General features: G+C 35.4%; 1 protein-coding gene and 1 long non-coding RNA gene across 6 annotated transcripts in view; one reads left to right on the top strand and one right to left on the bottom strand.

Annotated features, from left to right (window-relative positions):
- Window positions 1-19,558, top strand: part of LOC137489311 (uncharacterized) — a 100,183-nt gene that overhangs the window by 74,047 nt on the left and 6,578 nt on the right. For 3 of the 5 annotated variants that reach the window (XR_012400153.1, XR_012400157.1, XR_012400154.1), the window contains one exon: window positions 5,226-5,349. This is a non-coding gene — a long non-coding RNA (uncharacterized lncRNA). Of the gene's footprint in view, window positions 1-5,225; window positions 5,511-8,447; window positions 9,501-19,558 lie in introns of those variants that run through there. The other 2 variants (XR_012400155.1, XR_012400156.1) reach the window with 2 other exon arrangements.
- Window positions 1-19,558, bottom strand: part of si:dkey-82f1.1 — an 88,591-nt gene that overhangs the window by 67,728 nt on the left and 1,305 nt on the right. The gene's annotated exons all lie outside the window — the stretch shown is intronic.

Genomic DNA, 19,558 nt, shown 5'->3' on the forward strand with positions numbered 1-19,558 from the left:
AACAAAACTAATTTTACAGAAAATATCCCTAAATTTTTTACAGTAATTTTTTGTCATTTCACATTATATTCAAAACTTAGTAAAATGACAACCAATCTCTCTAAATTAACCGTTTGCCTTTCATTTTAGGTACTTTATTATTAAAGACAAATTACTGACATTTGTGTTTTTGATACAGGGAAATTACAGTATTATTTATACAGTATTTTTTCTGTTATTTTAAATTATATTCAAAAGTTCGTAAAAATTACAAACATTATCTGTAAATTAACGGCTTGACTGTTATTTTATGTACTTTATAAGTAATGACAAATTACAGCAATTTGTCTGTTTTTTACAAAAAAAAATTACGTATTATTTACAGTGTTTTTTCCTGTTTTTTAAGTACATTTAAAATTACGTAAAATTAAAGTAACTAAGTAATTACTTGCTCTGTAAAAAAAAATAAAAAATCGTAAAAAAAAGTTCAAATGACTGTCAGCTATGGCTGCCAAACAAAAACCATTAAATTAAGGTAAAATTTCTTTGTTGAAAAAGAAGTGCAAAAAATAATAAATCTACAGATATTTTCATTAAAAGGTTTACAGAGAAACACTGTTATTTTACAGACTTTTCCCGGATTATTACTCTCAAATCCATTTAATAAAGTAACACACTAAGAGTGCTCACATACACCTGTTCCAGATTCCGCTGATTGCACACACACAGCCGGAGGATCGTTATGAACTGGTTACATGCACTTTAAAAGCAGCACAGACGCACGCGTCAATTGCTTAGTCTTGTTATACTGCTACTGTGAACATTATGATGTGTTTCTCTTCTTTTGCCTTGCTTTGTTTGTTAATTGTTTACGTTGTTTGCTGCCGGGACTGACCGTTTGCTTGTTAATTGACCATGACTCTGGATTCCATGCATACATCTGTTTGCAGTTTGCCCCTGTGTTGACTGTTGCTTACCTGACCGTCTCTGTGTAATAAACCTGCATTTGAATCTGCACTTATTTGTCAGGGTCCCCTCCACGTTACAGTTCCATTTCATTTAAGATTTGCAACTGAATCATTCCATATAACTTAAACCTCTACATGTTTTAAAGTAATACTATTCAATAAAATGTAATGTTAAAGTTGTGAGAATTTTAATAAGTTGTATAATCGCTTGATGTTTTTTCCAAACTTTTTTGATCCAAAATAATACTGTTAAATTACGATCATGAGCATGTCTTGGCATTTAATTAAAGGCGTTTAATTGTAAAAAAAAAAAAATTAAATAACTTTGTTTTCTCTTGAACTTTTAGTGCAGTCACTTTATTGATGGTGTTCGATAATAATAATTTAGGAAAAGTCTATAAAATAACAGTGTTTCTCTGTAAAACTCTTAGTGTGTTACTTTATTAAATGGATTTGATGGTAATAATCTGGGAAAAGTCTGTAAAATAAACAGTGTTTCTCTGTAAATATTTTAATGAAAATATCTGTAGATTTATTATTTTTTGCACTTTATTTAAACAAAGAAATTTTACCGTAATTTTATGGTTTTTGTTTTGTCATTTGACCTTTTTTTTTTAACGATTTTTTTTTTTTACAGTGTGCCAATGGGGTTAGCCAAATAATCTTGTTTTTCGATTTGTGATAAGATCATTTTGGCATATTATTTCTTAAAACAAGACGATATGTTTTGCTTGTCTAGAAAAGGCTTCTTGATTAAAGAACTTTTAGATATTTATAACAAGACAAAAAAATCTAAAAAAGCAAAGCATTTTTTGCAGTGTAATGCTGATGATAATTCTGATGTTGAATTATTGTGTTTGAGACGTATGCTTACAATCTATGATTGTCTGTTTAAAATCTGTCACCCGCGTGATTTTCGTGAATACAGAAGACTGGGTGGATATTTTTGCATTTCGTGGTTTTGGATACTTATGGGCTGAAATCAGTCAGCTACATCTGGCAACACTGTGTGCGCTTTCGGTTTCATTTCCACTGCTAAGAGCGGTTCACTTCCCGCGAGGCTCCCAAACGATCACTCTGTGCCACAAACTGAATGTTATTTACAACATTATTAACGTTACCTGTAATTCACAGCCTGGGTTCTGTTCACTAAAGTAGGCTTCATTCAGACCTCTCTGTGGTAGCAGCTGACGGTCTGCTCACGTCACGTGAGATTTTGCGGTCATAAATACATTACATAAAGACAGAAATTGCATTTTTGAGGAGAATTATATCTTAAACATACTGCATGTGACTATTTTAACATCATTTGGAGGTGTCCGAGTTGCTGAACAACGCGTGTAAAACAATGTGAAGACTTGTGCGGCCACTTTCGCTTCTCTCCTGAACTTGAAAATATGATTGACAGAATCGTAGAAATGCTGGATTAAGATCGTCTAGACCAGGGGTGTCAAACTCAGTTCCAAACGGGCCGCAGCTCTGCACAGTTTACTTCCAACCCTAATTAAACACACCTGATCAAACTAATTGAGTCCTTCAGGGTTGTTTGAAACCTACAGGTAAGTGTGTTGGAGCAGAGTGGTAACTACACTGTGCAGGGCTTCGGCCCTCCAGGAATTGAGTTTGACAGCCCTGGTCTAGGGGGTCGAATCAAGATCGCGATCTTTTTACGATTAATTGTGCAGCTCTACTATGTGGGGGTTTTCTCCTCGCTTTTGGAGCCGATAAGCAAACAGGGAGCAACGTTGAAAGCCTTAAGTGTTACAAGACCAATCCTGACCAGCAAGAAGTGCAGGAAAACGTGACTGAGAGTTCGGTGAATTGCAGAGCGTTGACTGGAGTCATGTGAATGAGCCTTCAGGCTGCACATCTTGGATGGTTTGCTGGTTCCAAAGAATTGTAATTGGATGCAGATTTGATGTGTGCATAGCAGCGAGAGCGGGAGGAATAGGCAGTATTAAAGCGTTTCAGAAGGTAAAGAGGTATTTCAAACCACCCACGCAAGGAGAGGAGGGAGAAGAAACATCCCACGTTCCAGATGGGGAAGAATACATTGTTTGCCTCACCCACATTCCCCTTTTTATTTCCGTCTTGTTCTTTACTTCCTGACACTTCCGCATCGGGTCCCTTGTCGTTGCCATGGTATTTTAATGTGTAGTTTGGCCTTCAAATAGATCATGGCTTGAGGGTTTGTGCGTTTTTCTTTTAAAGAAATAGTTCACCCAAAAATGAACGTCTGTATATTGATTACTCATCCTTGTGTCTTTCTATCAGCTATTCATTCATTCATTTTCCTTCACCTTAGTCTATGTATTTATCAGCGGTCGCCACAGTGGAATGGACTTACAACCATGCCAGCATATGTTTTATGCAGTGGATGCCCTTCCAGCTGCAACCCAGTACTAGGAAACACCCATACACATTCACACTCATACACTACGGTCAATTTAGCTTATTCAATTCCCCTATAGTGCATGTGTTTGGACTGTGGGGGAAACCGGAGCACCCGAAGGAAACCCACACCAACACGGGGAGAACATGCAAACTCCACACACTCTAAAAAAACGTTATTTCTTCAACCCAGTAGTTGAGTTAAACATATTTGATGCATTGTTGGGTTATTTTAAAACCTTTATTAGGTTATTTATTAATAATAACTCAACCAGTTGGGTTAAATATTTGATGCTTTGTTGGGTTATATGTAACCTTTATTTGGTTATTTATTTTATAACTCAACGAGCTGGGTTAAAATGTTGAATTTCAAAAGTCGACTGTCTCTGTACCCGGAGGAAACTCCACACAGAAACGCAACTGACCCAGCTGGGACTCGAACCAGTGACCTTCTTGCTATGAGGTGACAGTGCTAACCACCCGGCCGAAACATAAAAATGCTAAAAAAATGTTGGGTTCCACGTAATTCCTTCATGTTGTTCAAACACAAATCGATTAAGTTAAGCTAATTGTTTTACCAAATGTAAGTGGATTGAACATAAAACAATTAAGTCGTCTAAACAAAAACCTTAAGAATTGTGTTGATTCAGCTCATTTAAAATAAGTAGTTTAAACAAGCATCAAAAAATTTGCACATTAAGGTATTTTAGATAAAATCTGAGAGCTCTATGGTCCTTTCAAGAGTTCACACTTAGCTCATGATATAAACATATCTTGTTTGGTATGCTGTCCCGGGAGAGAGCCCTGAGCTCAAGAGATCCTCGAGCCCAGGGCTCCCCCCCTTTTGCAGGGCGAGTGGAGATTGAGGTCAGGTCTATCTCAAACTCCCCCGCTGCTGAGGCTAAGGCGAACTTCCTGAGAGTAAGACATTATAAAAAAGGTTTAGGCTTGTTTTATCTATAATATAGAGCACATTTGGATGGTGGGAGGAAACCGGGGAACCCGGGGGAAACCCACGCGGGCACGGGGAGAACATGCAAACTCCACACAGAAATACCAGATGGCTTAGCGAGGACCCAACACCATTGGTATTCTTGCTGTGAGGCAACAGTGCTAGTCACTGAGCCACCGTGCCGCCCATTCTGGATAAAGGAGGAAGAAGGGGAGGAGGGGGGTTTCTTCCAGACGAAGATAGTTGTAGAAAGGTAATGAGGATATATATAGTGATTTGAGATCCTTTGATTGGAGGATCATAATTAGCTAATGTGGACCAGCTGGGTCAATCATGAGCACATGCTCCTCTCGAAATTAGTTTAAAATTAAACTTCACTTATAGACAGCAAGGTCGAAAAAAAGTACCAAAGACATCCTCAAAACATGTCTCCAGTGGTTTAATTGGAATGTTAAAAGGAAAGTTCACACCAAAAATAAATATATTCATGAATGATTATACAGATTTTAAGGGGAAACCATTTTTTACAGACATTTAACTGACTATAAGACACTTTGGCAAGTATGCCAACTTACACTAACCCTAACCCCAACAATCTACTTATAATCTTATAAGAATTAGTTGACATGTAGATGCAGTGTAACTTCAATTCAACAAACGGCCCATCAAAATAAAGTGTGACCTTATTTCTTAATGACATACACAGACGAATTGTTCACCGCAAAACTAGCAATGTGAGCTAACAAAATCAATATGGTTAGTTTGGATTTTATGTGGACTTTAACCTTGGCCAGGACGCTCTTGTTAAAGACATTTTAACCTTAATGTGTTTTTTTCCTGATGAAATAAAGGCTATAATAATAATGAAATAATTCCTGAAACTCTTCACCTGATCTGCAGCAACCCTAAAGTTTCTTTCTTTTTAACTACTCCAGAAGCTACTGAACCTTGACGGAGACGGCATCAGAGCGACAGCTTGCAGGCATGGAGTGGGGGGCTGGAATCTCCAAGAGTTATAAAAGGAGGAGGAAGATGGGAAGAGGAGGAGAAGGGGTGGAGGTCAGTAATCACGGCATCTGTGTCCCGTTTTTTTTCCTCCACACCGACACAAAGCCTGGAGCTCCTGAAACCCAGAGCCGCCAGAATTCCCTCACACACACCGCAGGGCACATTCTGCTGCTGTTGCCGTGGTGATGACCAGCGGCGGGTCAGTGTGGCAGGTCAGTGTATGGCTGGGTTGTTGCTTGAAGGGATACAGCTGCAGCCAGAAGGCAATAATAATAATAATAATGCATTTTATTTGTAATGCACTTTTCTTAAATCCAGATTGCTACAGAAACAATAACCTTAAACCCTAACACAAAAAAAAAACAGATGTCATAGTACAAAATATGTGTAAAGATACAAAAATATATGATATACAGATATAGATATATATGAGTAGCAGTGCAATATGGCTGTATATCAGCACTGGTGGGAGACGTGCCTCCCACCAGTGCTGATATACAGTCATATCGCACTGCTATTCCTGTTATATTGCATTTATACAACAGTTTGACGATACAATCGTGTATATAAATTATAAAATCAAACAAGGAGAGCCTAAAAACCCTTTTTTATTTGGAACTACTTTCTTCCGCCATTCATTCACATCTGCAGCTGACGTCAGAACAGCAGAAGCCGATACTAATTCACCAGCATCACTTTAGAGCTAGTGTTTGAATGATTCTCTAGCGTAATGTCTAAAGTGATGACAAAACAGCTGATTTTGCTGACATTTTAAGATTATAAGGCACAGTTTTTCTCTGTTGCAGTTGAGATATCACAATAATTAACCCCGAACAATGCAACGCATTCACTACCAGACTGCTGTTGTGTTTGCGATAAGGAAAAACGCTAAACACATGCGGACATTGCTTCCTTCCTTTCTGCCAACACAACACACATCGGTATCAGTGTTTTAACACGAGCAAATCGGTATAAATACAGCACTACAACATACAAAAGAGAGAGAGATCGACTTAGAATATCACATGCCTGCCAACATGTCTCTGAAAATCCGGGAGGAGGTGTTCGGGGGTGAGGTCTTTAAATAACACTGTTGAGACACGGGATAGAATGCAGCGGGTTTTGGGCGGCCGCTGTGATTGGGGACTGTACCAAAGTACCGACCGGGGGGTGTTTACAAACAGTACCAATGGGAGTGGTGGGTAAATTTACGGGAGTTGTCTGGAAGAAATAAAACACGGGTTGGTTGCGCGAGATTGGTCTGTAATACAGGATACTCCCATGAAAAACGGGAGTGTTGGCAGGTGTGCTTACCAGTTTAATAATGATTTGATCTGCTTTATGCCGAGTTCAGACTGCAGGATTTTCAAAGTAGTCGTGTCACAGATGTTTTCACACTGCTTGACTATCTGGGCTTGCGTTTCGTCGCTGCTTTGTTTACACTGCAAGATGGATCGGCGACAGGGGCTTTCACATTGCATGACTTTACAATAGAAACAATCGCCGACAACTTCGTCCAAACTACGTCTCACAGCCAAAAACACGTCGTATATCTTTTGCTATTAACTACACAATGAGAAATAAGCCTTTAATGGGGTAGAAAATGTACATATTTGCTCACCTGGGTTTAAAGTGAATTAGCAATCTCCTCAACTTGAGTTGATAATAAGTTAATTTCTTTCTGTATGAAACGTCAAACAGACACGGGTGCTCCTGAGTCCTGTCAAACCTCCACTAGTTTTTCCTCCATTTCGTGGGTTAAAATAAACCGAAAATGAGCGCTTTTAACTACTCCCCCAGCCTCCTGCTGGCCTGCATGTACACACACACACACAAGTGAATGCCGCTCTCTCATTGGCTGTAGGCGATCGCTGATGTTATTTTCAGTCAGAACTCAATTCACACGGCATGATTTGAATCGCCAACAGCTCCAGATATTCAGCACACCAAATATCTCGCAGGCATCGGCGACTCATCGGCGATTCTCTCAGATTGCGTCTTTGATAGTTCATACTGTGTGATTGTCACTTACGTGCACGAGCAGCGATTTGCCTGTGATTTCAGGCATTTGTCGGCGATTTCTCAAAACCTATCGGCGAGCCAAAATCGGGGCTAAAATCACGCAGTCTAAACTAGGCATTAGTTACAAATCAGACTGTTATACTCTTCTAAGCATAAGGGCTTATTGTGCAGTTCTGTCGCCATCTTGTGGATAGAAATAGTCAACCATCTTTGGTCTACTCTATGGCAGGCTAATGGCCGCCGACAAGCTCTCTCAGAAATTGTAAATATTTTAAAATAGGCACTATTTTTATAAATAAACTGCATAGTTGCAATCTAAACAAGTACATTCTCGCCTAAAAAATCCTCAAAAGTACATTATGTTGTCTATCAGCAGTGATATTTGTCCAACTGTAGTGTCTAGTAGTATCTGGATGCAGCCTTTGCGATGCAAGCTGAGACAGCATCACTCAGCGATGCAATGTCAGACACAATGCACTCAAATGGAGCTTGTGTCGTCACTGTGACGGGTAGGGTTAGGCGTGGGGTTTGTTGAGCCCATTAAAAAGCATTGGATGCAGCCCAAATTGCACTGCACCAGGTCTGCAGCCAGACCCCTCTCGTAGTGTCTCTCTGCTTGTTGCTGGCTGTATGTGGGCGGAGTAATACACAAGGGTGAAGAAGCCTTTGTGTGATGTTACTGGCAAAATATTGCATGGCTAGCAGCCAATCAGATTCAAGAACCAGTTATATAAAGATATAGATGCAGACATATGATGCATGAATATATGATGTACAGATATCAAAGTTTAAAATACATAGTCAACTATTGCAAAACTTGTATTTTATAAATGCCTACACCAACCCAAACCCTAAACCTACCAATAACAGTAATCTAAAAACAGTAATTATGATTATTATTTATTAAATTACCCATTAATTGTATTTTACTAACATCTAACTCAGCCCTAAACCTAACCCTCATAATAATGCAAAAACTGTAATAATTGTTATACAGTAAAAGTATTGTTGTAATATAATTCTAGTTAACTTCCGACCAGAGCTGTATCCCTTCTAGACTTAACCATGTGGTATTGATCAATCATTCCTGATAGTTGCATGAAAAACAAACCGGGTTTCCCTGGCAGAAAGACATCATGCTGAATGAAGCATCTGGATTATCTCGGGATGCATTCACAGTGCATGTGTGTGATGCATTACAGTAGAGACAGATGTGTGTTAGCGCATGTAAATCACAGCAAATCACACACTAAGAATACTTCTCTTCTACACTCAGCTTAGCATCACTTGTGTTAGTGCTAGAGTTAGACGTGTTAGTTAGAAAACATGTCTTTTCTCTTTAGGATTGTAATTGTAGTCTTTGGTGTTTTATTGTTTTTCTTGTCCATTTAGTTTTAATTTTTTACCCTGTTAAGCATTTTGAATAGCTTGTTTAATGTGCTGTATAAATACATTTTTACTTTACGTTGGTTTACTTTACTTTTCTTGCTCATACTTAAAGTTAAAGAAGTTTGTGGTTCAATTACAAATTATTTCACAAATCATGTGTCTTTTTGAGGAGAGGTATGTTGTCATTTAAAGGGACAGTTCACCCAATATTGAAAATTCTGCCATCATTTACTCACTCTTTACTTATTTCAAACATTTATGCATTTCTTTCTTCTGTTGAAACACTAAAGAAGATATTTTGAAGAATGTTGGAAACATGTAACTGTTGACTTCCAGAGTTTTTCCTACTATGGAATTCAATGGTTACAGATTTTCAGCTTTCTTCAAAATATCTTCTTTTGTGCTTCTAAATAAGTGGAGACCATGCCAAAACTCTCCCTCGGACCGTTATTAAACCACCAAACACTTTTGGATTATTCTTATTATTTAGCTTTTGCTTGTATCTAGTATCTAGTATCTAGCTAGTATTTCTTTTTTCTACTATGGATGTCAATGGTTACAGGTTTTCAGCTTTCTACAAAATGTATTCTTTGGTGATCAACAGAAAAAAGAAACTCATAAAAGTTTGAAAATGTAAATTTTTTGGGGTGAACTGTGTCTTTAACTCGTTTAACTCAATGTATGTTTTTATGTATGCACAATATATCAGTTGTCGTATTTTTATCAGCTGATACATGCTTATATAATGTTACCATTATTGAAATGATAAGAAAATACACAACAGAAACTCTATGCACGTTACAAACAAATTTTAATGAAAAAACTAGATGTTGGCCATATGGTGGGGGGGAATACACACATATATATATATATATATATATATATATATATATATATATATATATATATATATATATATATACAGGGCTCGAAATTGCGACCATTTTGGTCGCATATGCGCCCGAAAATTAATCGATGCGACCTCATATTATATTTGGGCGCATTAGTGCGACCTGTTTTGACTTTTTTGAAAAAACGTGCTGAATCGCTCTTCCCTGCGGCTATATTGGTTCTTATTAGCTGTCAATCACGCTTTCCACTGTTAGATGACAGGGAGGGCAGGCGCATATGAGAGCGATCATGACACGTGGTGAATATTGATCCGCCAGCTGAGATCAATCGAGTACGTGCTTTTCGGAGAAGGTGGCCGAATCTCGATGCGTTGCATTCACTGCGTGTTTAGCGCAAATGTCCGCTAAGAGTCAAATCTAATACTGTATCATCGCCAAAGAAGCTCGCCTTTACTAAGTTTACACTGAAACTCATGACAAACAGCGGTATTGCGCCGGTGCTCAACCTGCTCATAAATGGGGTCGACTGACTCGCCTGCTTTTCCACAAACACAGAAAAATTAAAAAAATCAGCTCAGACGGAACATTTAAATTGACACAAACTGAAACCAAAACTTTTAAAGAGTGATAGAAGTGAGACTTTACTTACTTTCTTTTGCCTATTCTTTCTTGAGGTGTATACTATTTTTTTTTATTTAGTTACTGATTACTGTTTGCAGCTTTGAGCCTTGAATTTAATATTTTATTATAATATTTTGTTTGTTTTGCAGCAGAAATATTATTTATTAAACTGACATGCATATATATGCTGTTTAGCAGTACAAAATAAATATTTCTTACTGCAATGCTTCATTTTTGTTTGATGCAAACTATACATTTATTTTTTATAAAGTAACAGACTTTTTATTGCAGATAACTTACATTCAAGCACATTCAAGGCAGCATGATGATGAGAAATGTAATTCATTGTTACTATTATTGTCATTTTCATCATCATTAATATTCTAGAATTATAAGACATACACATTTTGGAATTATTGCACACAAATATCAGTGTCATCTCAGCATTAGTTATAGTTGTTTCTGGTTTTTGTTAGTCCTAATTGATGTTGTTTTAAAATACAATAAGTCCCTTAAAATACAATTTGCAGCGGTGCTCAATCATTTTTGGTGGGTGCTCCTAAATTTTTTCTGGTGCTCCTAAATTTTTTCTGGTGCTCCTAAATTTTTGAAGTTGGGAGCACCGGTGCTACCAAGTAAAAAAGTTAATTTCGAGCCCTGATATATATATATATATATATATATATATATATATATATATATATATATATATATATATATATATATATATATATATATATATATATATATATATATATATATATATTACAAACTACAATCTGTAAATGATTTTGCACAAAGAAAAACTTCTTAAACTTTTAAACTAAAATCAGTTTTCTACTGTATTAGTTTGACATTTTCCAGGTTATGAGGCTTAGAAAAAATGTATGTATTTTTATTTTTATAATATCTAGCTATATACACCAGTCTATGTCAGTTATCGGTATCCAAAAATATTTTAAATATTGTCATTATCAGACAAAACTTTAATATCAGCACATCTCTAAAAGCTTTTCTTTGTATTTTCTACAAATGTTGCATATAAATGTCAACATAAGTACAATTCTCATCATGATAGATCTGAAAACAGCTCAAATATGTTGTATTATAGCCCAAAACGTGTCCATGCCACTTTGTAAAGCAATACTATCCGTTTGCACATATTATTTTCATGTTGTCTGTTATTGTTGTTTTGTTCATGCCTGAATACATACCACAAACCCACCAAGCAATTTTGTGTTCGTAGACAGATAAATTTTGTCTAAGAATTGCCCAATATTAGACTAGTAATCAACTAAACAGTTTAGATTTACATTTACATTCATTCCTGACGACTAGTCTAGTTTTGGGCTATTTTTAGACCTCTCTTAGATTTTCACTGACAGCTCAAATTTAGCCTTGTTTTAGCCAAGATGTCTGTGTTTAGATGTCTATTAGACGTCTATTAGATCTTCACTGACATCCCAAATTTAGCCTTGTTTTGGCCAAGACCTCTGTTTAGATGTCTATTAGACGTCTGTTAGATCTTCACTGACAGTTCAAATTTTGCCTTGTTTTGGCCAAACTGTCTGTGTTTAGATGTCTATAAGACGTCTATTGGATCTTCACTGACAGCCCAAGTTTAGCCTTGTTTTAGCCAAGACGTCTGTTTAGATGTCTATTATACATCTATTAGATCTTCACTGACATCCCAAACTTAGCCTTGTTTTGGCCAAGACCTCTGTTTAGATGTCTATTAGACGTCTATTAGATCTTCACTGACATCACAAACTTAGCCTTGTTTTAGGCCAAGACTTCTATGTTTAGATGTCTATTAGACTTCTATTAGATTTTCACTGAGATCCCAAATTTAGCCTTGTTTTGGCCAAGACGTCTGTTTAGATATCTATTAGATTTTTACTGACATCCCAAATTTAGCCTTGTTATGGCCAAGACTTCTGTTTAGGTGTCTATTAGACGTCTATTAGATTTTCACTGACAGCCCAAATTTAGCCATGTTTTAGCCAAGACGTGTGTTTAGATGTCTATAAGACGTCTATTAGATCTTCACTGACATCCCAAACTTAGCCTTGTTTTGGCCAAGACTTCTATGTTTAGATGTCTATTAGACGTCTGTTAGATCTTCACTGACAGTTCAAATTTTGCCTTGATTTGGCCAAACTGTCTGTGTTTAGATGTCTATTAGACGTCTATTGGATCTTCACTGACAGCCCAAGTTTAGCCTTGTTTTAGCCAAGACGTCTGTTTAGATGTCTATTATACATCTATTAGATTTTCACTGACATCTCAAATTTAGCCTTGTTTTGGCCAAGACCTCTGTTTAGATGTCTATTAGACGTCTATTAGATCTTCACTGACATCCCAAACTTAGCCTTGTTTTGGCCAAGACTTCTATGTTTAGATGTCTATTAGACGTCTGTTAGATCTTCACTGACATCCCAAACTTAGCCTTGTTTTGGCCAAGACTTCTATGTTTAGATGTCTATTAGACGTCTGTTAGATCTTCACTGACAGTTCAAATTTTGCCTTGATTTGGCCAAACTGTCTGTGTTTAGATGTCTATTAGACGTCTATTGGATCTTCACTGACAGCCCAAGTTTAGCCTTGTTTTAGCCAAGACGTCTGTTTAGATGTCTATTATACATCTATTAGATTTTCACTGACATCTCAAATTTAGCCTTGTTTTGGCCAAGACCTCTGTTTAGATGTCTATTAGACGTCTATTAGATCTTCACTGACATCCCAAACTTAGCCTTGTTTTGGCCAAGACTTCTATGTTTAGATGTCTATTAGACTTCTATTAGATCTTCACTGAAATCCCAAATTTAGCCTTGTTTGGCCAGGACGTCTGTTTAGATATCTATTAGATTTTTACTGACATCCCAAATTTAGCCTTGATATGGCCAAGACTTCTGTTTAGGTGTCTATTAGACGTCTATTAGATTTTCACTGACAGCCCAAATTTAGCCATGTTTTAGCCAAGACGTGTGTTTAGATGTCTATTAGACGTCTATTAGATCTTCACTGACATCCCAAACTTAGCCTTGTTTTGGCCAAGACTTCTATGTTTAGATGTCTATTAGACGTCTGTTAGATCTTCACTGACAGTTCAAATTTTGCCTTGTTTTGGCCAAACTGTCTGTGTTTAGATGTCTATTAGACGTCTATTGGATCTTCACTGACAGCCCAAATTTAGCCTTGTTTTAGCCAAGACGTCTGTTTAGATGTCTATTATACATCTATTAGATCTTCACTGACATCCCAAACTTAGCCTTGTTTTGGCCAAGACCTCTGTTTAGATGTCTATTAGACGTCTATTAGATCTTCACTGACATCACAAACTTAGCCTTGTTTTAGGCCAAGACTTCTATGTTTAGATGTCTATTAGACTTCTATTAGATTTTCACTGAGATCCCAAATTTAGCCTTGTTTTGGCCAAGACGTCTGTTTAGATATCTATTAGATTTTTACTGACATCCCAAATTTAGCCTTGTTATGGCCAAGACTTCTGTTTAGGTGTCTATTAGACGTCTATTAGATTTTCACTGACAGCCCAAATTTAGCCATGTTTTAGCCAAGACGTGTGTTTAGATGTCTATAAGACGTCTATTAGATCTTCACTGACATCCCAAACTTAGCCTTGTTTTGGCCAAGACTTCTATGTTTAGATGTCTATTAGACGTCTGTTAGATCTTCACTGACAGTTCAAATTTTGCCTTGATTTGGCCAAACTGTCTGTGTTTAGATGTCTATTAGACGTCTATTGGATCTTCACTGACAGCCCAAGTTTAGCCTTGTTTTAGCCAAGACGTCTGTTTAGATGTCTATTATACATCTATTAGATTTTCACTGACATCTCAAATTTAGCCTTGTTTTGGCCAAGACCTCTGTTTAGATGTCTATTAGACGTCTATTAGATCTTCACTGACATCCCAAACTTAGCCTTGTTTTGGCCAAGACTTCTATGTTTAGATGTCTATTAGACGTCTGTTAGATCTTCACTGACATCCCAAACTTAGCCTTGTTTTGGCCAAGACTTCTATGTTTAGATGTCTATTAGACGTCTGTTAGATCTTCACTGACAGTTCAAATTTTGCCTTGATTTGGCCAAACTGTCTGTGTTTAGATGTCTATTAGACGTCTATTGGATCTTCACTGACAGCCCAAGTTTAGCCTTGTTTTAGCCAAGACGTCTGTTTAGATGTCTATTATACATCTATTAGATTTTCACTGACATCTCAAATTTAGCCTTGTTTTGGCCAAGACCTCTGTTTAGATGTCTATTAGACGTCTATTAGATCTTCACTGACATCCCAAACTTAGCCTTGTTTTGGCCAAGACTTCTATGTTTAGATGTCTATTAGACGTCTGTTAGATCTTCACTGACATCCCAAACTTAGCCTTGTTTTGGCCAAGACTTCTATGTTTAGATGTCTATTAGACGTCTGTTAGATCTTCACTGACAGTTCAAATTTTGCCTTGATTTGGCCAAACTGTCTGTGTTTAGATGTCTATTAGACGTCTATTGGATCTTCACTGACAGCCCAAGTTTAGCCTTGTTTTAGCCAAGACGTCTGTTTAGATGTCTATTATACATCTATTAGATTTTCACTGACATCTCAAATTTAGCCTTGTTTTGGCCAAGACCTCTGTTTAGATGTCTATTAGACGTCTATTAGATCTTCACTGACATCCCAAACTTAGCCTTGTTTTGGCCAAGACTTCTATGTTTAGATGTCTATTAGACTTCTATTAGATCTTCACTGAAATCCCAAATTTAGCCTTGTTTGGCCAGGACGTCTGTTTAGATATCTATTAGATTTTTACTGACATCCCAAATTTAGCCTTGATATGGCCAAGACTTCTGTTTAGGTGTCTATTAGACGTCTATTAGATTTTCACTGACAGCCCAAATTTAGCCATGTTTTAGCCAAGACGTGTGTTTAGATGTCTATTAGACGTCTATTAGATCTTCACTGACATCCCAAACTTAGCCTTGTTTTGGCCAAGACTTCTATGTTTAGATGTCTATTAGACGTCTGTTAGATCTTCACTGACAGTTCAAATTTTGCCTTGTTTTGGCCAAACTGTCTGTGTTTAGATGTCTATTAGACGTCTATTGGATCTTCACTGACAGCCCAAATTTAGCCTTGTTTTAGCCAAGACGTCTGTTTAGATGTCTATTATACATCTATTAGATCTTCACTGACATCCCAAACTTAGCCTTGTTTTGGCCAAGACTTCTATGTTTAGATGTCTATTAGACTTCTATTAGATCTTCACTGAAATCCCAAATTTAGCCTTGTTTTGGCCAAGACGTCTGTTTAGATGTCTATTAGATTTTTACTGACATCCCAAATTTAGCCATGTTTTAGCCAAGACATGTGTTTAGACGTCTATTAGATCTTTACTGACAGTTCAAATTTAGCCTTGTTATAGCCAAACTGTCTGTGTTTAGATGTCTATTAGACTTCTTTTAAATACAAAAATCATTCATTTTCAAAGGTTTGCAATTTCAGACCGCTAAACCAAAACTGCCTAAAACAAAACTGCCAAACGCTTAATAAAATCTAGTTTTTCATTGAAAATGTAGAGTAAACACCAACCTTCCAACACATATCAACATCCACAACGCCATAACTACACCCTAGCAACTATACACCAAAATGCTTGAAATATTTCAAACTTCTCTGCCTTTTCTACAAGTTTAAGCACAACTAAATGTCTGCTTGAGTTGCAGTCAGCAAAGCAGATGGAAAAGCGTCCTCCTTTTGGCTCCATTCTTTCTTCCTCTCTTCAACTCATCCTTTGACCTCGTGACTATTTATGAGAGTCATTTAGAGGGAGTCATTAGTCACAGAGCAGAGCCAAACAACTCGTCCTATCAGCCTGCATTTAAAAGATCCTACCCAGAAAATCTGCACGCACACACATGCACACTCACACGCACACACACACACACACACACACACACACACACACACACACACACACACAAACACGGATGTACACACAGAGGAATCAAACACACACATTCACACACACACACAGAAACCAAACACGCACACTGAAATCAAACAAACACAGGCACAAAAAAATGCACACACCACACAGACACACTCTCAGACAAAGAAATCAAACACACTCACACACACAAAGTAATCAAACACACACACACACAGAGAAATAAAAAAACACACACAGAAATCAAACACACTCACACACACAAAGTAATCAAACACACACACACACAGAGAAATAAAAAAACACACACAGAAATCAAACACACACACTGAAATCAAACAAACACAGGCACAAAAAATGCACACACCACACAGACACACTCACAGACAAAAAAATCAAACACACACACACACACACACACACACACACACACACACACACACACACACACACACAGAGTAATCAAACACACACAGAGACATAAAAAGCACACACAGAAATCAAACACACACAAGCACAAACACACTCACACACAGATAGAAATCACAAAGTATCAGACACAGTATAAAAGTATAAGAGTAATCAGACACACACATTCACACACGCACACACACACACACACACATTGAACTCTGGGAATAACTCAAAACAGCCATATTATTCCATCACCCTAACTTGCAAAATGTTTGTTTTTAAATATTAGAGAGACAAAAACAAACAGGTGAACAAGACAATAGGGAGACTAATAAATAAAAATGAATAAATATATAAAAATAAATAAAATAAATAAAATTAAATGAATAAGTAAAAATAAATAAATAAAAATACATTAAATAAATAAAATTAAATGAATAAAAAAACAAATAAAAAATAAAAAAATAATTAAATACAAATGAGTTATTAAAAATAAAATAAATAAATAAAAAGAAATGAAATAAATAAAAAGAAAGAAAAACTAGTAAAGAAAAACTAATAAATACAATAAATTAATAAGAAAATAAAAGAAAGAAAGAAAGAAAGAAAGAAAGAAAGAAAGAAAGAAAGGAAAATAAATAAATAGTTGTTAATCATTTTAACAGTGTGTGCATAAATAAGGCCAACTTTGTGATTGCTAATTTAAATACTATGTTCGATTTTTAGTATTTAAAAATACCATGAAAATAAAACCACAAAATAAGCCAGAAGACTGAATTTGAGTCTAAAAACCATCAATTGAGCTGAAGTCAGCACCTTTTTGATGGCTCACATTGGAAAAACCATGGGATTATGAGTATTTCTTATTCCCTGTTGCGAAAAAAAACAAAAGATTTGAGTTGTAAATAGTAGTTAGAAATAAAAGCCAGAGTTTAAGTCACTGCATTAGCCAACAGTACTGAGAATCAGAATATTTCCCCTGCTAAAAAACACCAAATATAGACATAAAACCTTTGATTTACAATTAATCCAGTGCTCTCAGTTCTGTTGCCACTGATATCATTTATGAGTTATGAAGTCGTGCCTCCTCCACAACACTTAGTGCTCATATTCATAGCTAAAGAAACAACAAAAAGTAGTGTTACGCCTGTTGTTCAATCATCTCAAATGTCTTGTTGAGGAGATTCTGTTACTTAAAAGAACGATTCACCCAAAAATTAACATTCTGTCATCGCCCTTTGCTCATTTCAAACCTTTATGAGTTTCTTTCTTCTGTTGAAACAATAAAGAAGATACTTTGAAGAATGTTGGAAACCTGTAACCATTAACTTCCAGTGTTTTTCCTACTATGGAAGTCAATGGTTACAGATTTTCAGCTTTCAAAATATCTTCTTTTGTGTTTCTAAACAAGAGGAGACCATGCCAAAACTCTCCCTCGGACCGTTATTAAACCACCAAACACTTTTGGATTATTGTTATTATTTAGCTTTCGCTTGTATCTCCAACTCTTGTGCTGTGCAGAGAAGCAGAGCTGTTGTTGTTGGCTGTAATCTCTCGCAGCACTTCTTCAATTACACACTATCTGTCCGCTCATGGCCAGGAATGCACCAATTAGCACACATTTCAGTCGTTCACTTTGAACAAGCATGCTCAAAGCACAATCACTACATGAACAAAGCAGCTTGTTTTCAAATTAGCAGTTCAAAGAATGCACATATATAAGCTCACATACATTGCTGTTTAAATCAGGACATGATAAAAACTTTGGCAACAATTCGCATCATTTACTACTGGCTTGTATTCCCTGTCAATGATTAAGATATTAACTGTTTATTAGCACTTATGAAGTATGATGCTATTTTATATTTCTAATAATACTCTATACCTAAACCCAACTATTAGCTTGCTCACTATTAATAAGCAGTTAATTAGTAGTTTATAAAGTTTGAGTTAATGGTTCGTCAATAGTGTGAGCAAAACTTTATATTTAATACATATTATAAATATATTTAAAACATATAACGACTAAAGAAGGGCAAAAGTAAAAATATTAATTTATTTAAATTATATAAATTTCTGATAATAGAATAATTACTTTTATTTATAATTACTAATTAGCCTCTTTAATCATTATGTTTTAAAATATATTAATAAAAATGTTAAAATAAAGAAGAAAAATGTATATTTTTTGATTATTTTTAATTAATCATTTTTAAAAATGCTAATTTTTACTTTTACATTTTTTATCTATCTATCTATCTATCTATCTATCTATCTATCTATATATATATATATATATATATATATATATATATATATAAATAAAAATATATATTTATAATATATTCAATTACATTTTTTTTAATTATTTAAAGACAATAAAATATTTTTTTTTTAAATCATTATATGTTTTAAATATATATTTAATTAGTAATAGAAAAACAAAAGTTAAATATATTTAAGAAATATTTAAAAACATATAATAATTAAAGACCAAAAGAATAAAGTGTAATGAAATTTTGATAATTTAAAACAAGTAATTTTTTTTTACTTTTGCCCTTTATTGTAAAAATGTGCTTTGTTTATATTATTTTATTTACATTTATTTTTATTTTAGACATTTTTAAAAAATATTTTATAATATAAAAAAAATCCGTAATTTTTTGATTTATTTCCGGCAGCTGAAGTGCTGGGGAAAAAACATAAAATAACAGCTGTTGAATTGCGGACATTTAATGTAAAATTATAAAGGTTGAATAACAGAAACTTACCAGAAATTTAAATTTAAGGAAATTTTTTTAATTTCATGTCTGATATTTTACAGTTAATTTCTGTAATTTAACGATTACGGTTATTTTACATTTCTTTCCGCCACCCCAGCTGCCGGAAAAAAAAAAAACGTAAAATACTGATTTACAGTGTACATAACACTTATTTATATACATTTATTTATATACAATTATTTATGTAAAAAATAACATTTTAATAATACATTTTAA

Source organism: Danio rerio, chromosome 25 (assembly GCF_049306965.1).
Source record: "Danio rerio strain Tuebingen ecotype United States chromosome 25, GRCz12tu, whole genome shotgun sequence".
In the NCBI taxonomy this organism is placed as follows: domain Eukaryota; kingdom Metazoa; phylum Chordata; class Actinopteri; order Cypriniformes; family Danionidae; genus Danio; species Danio rerio.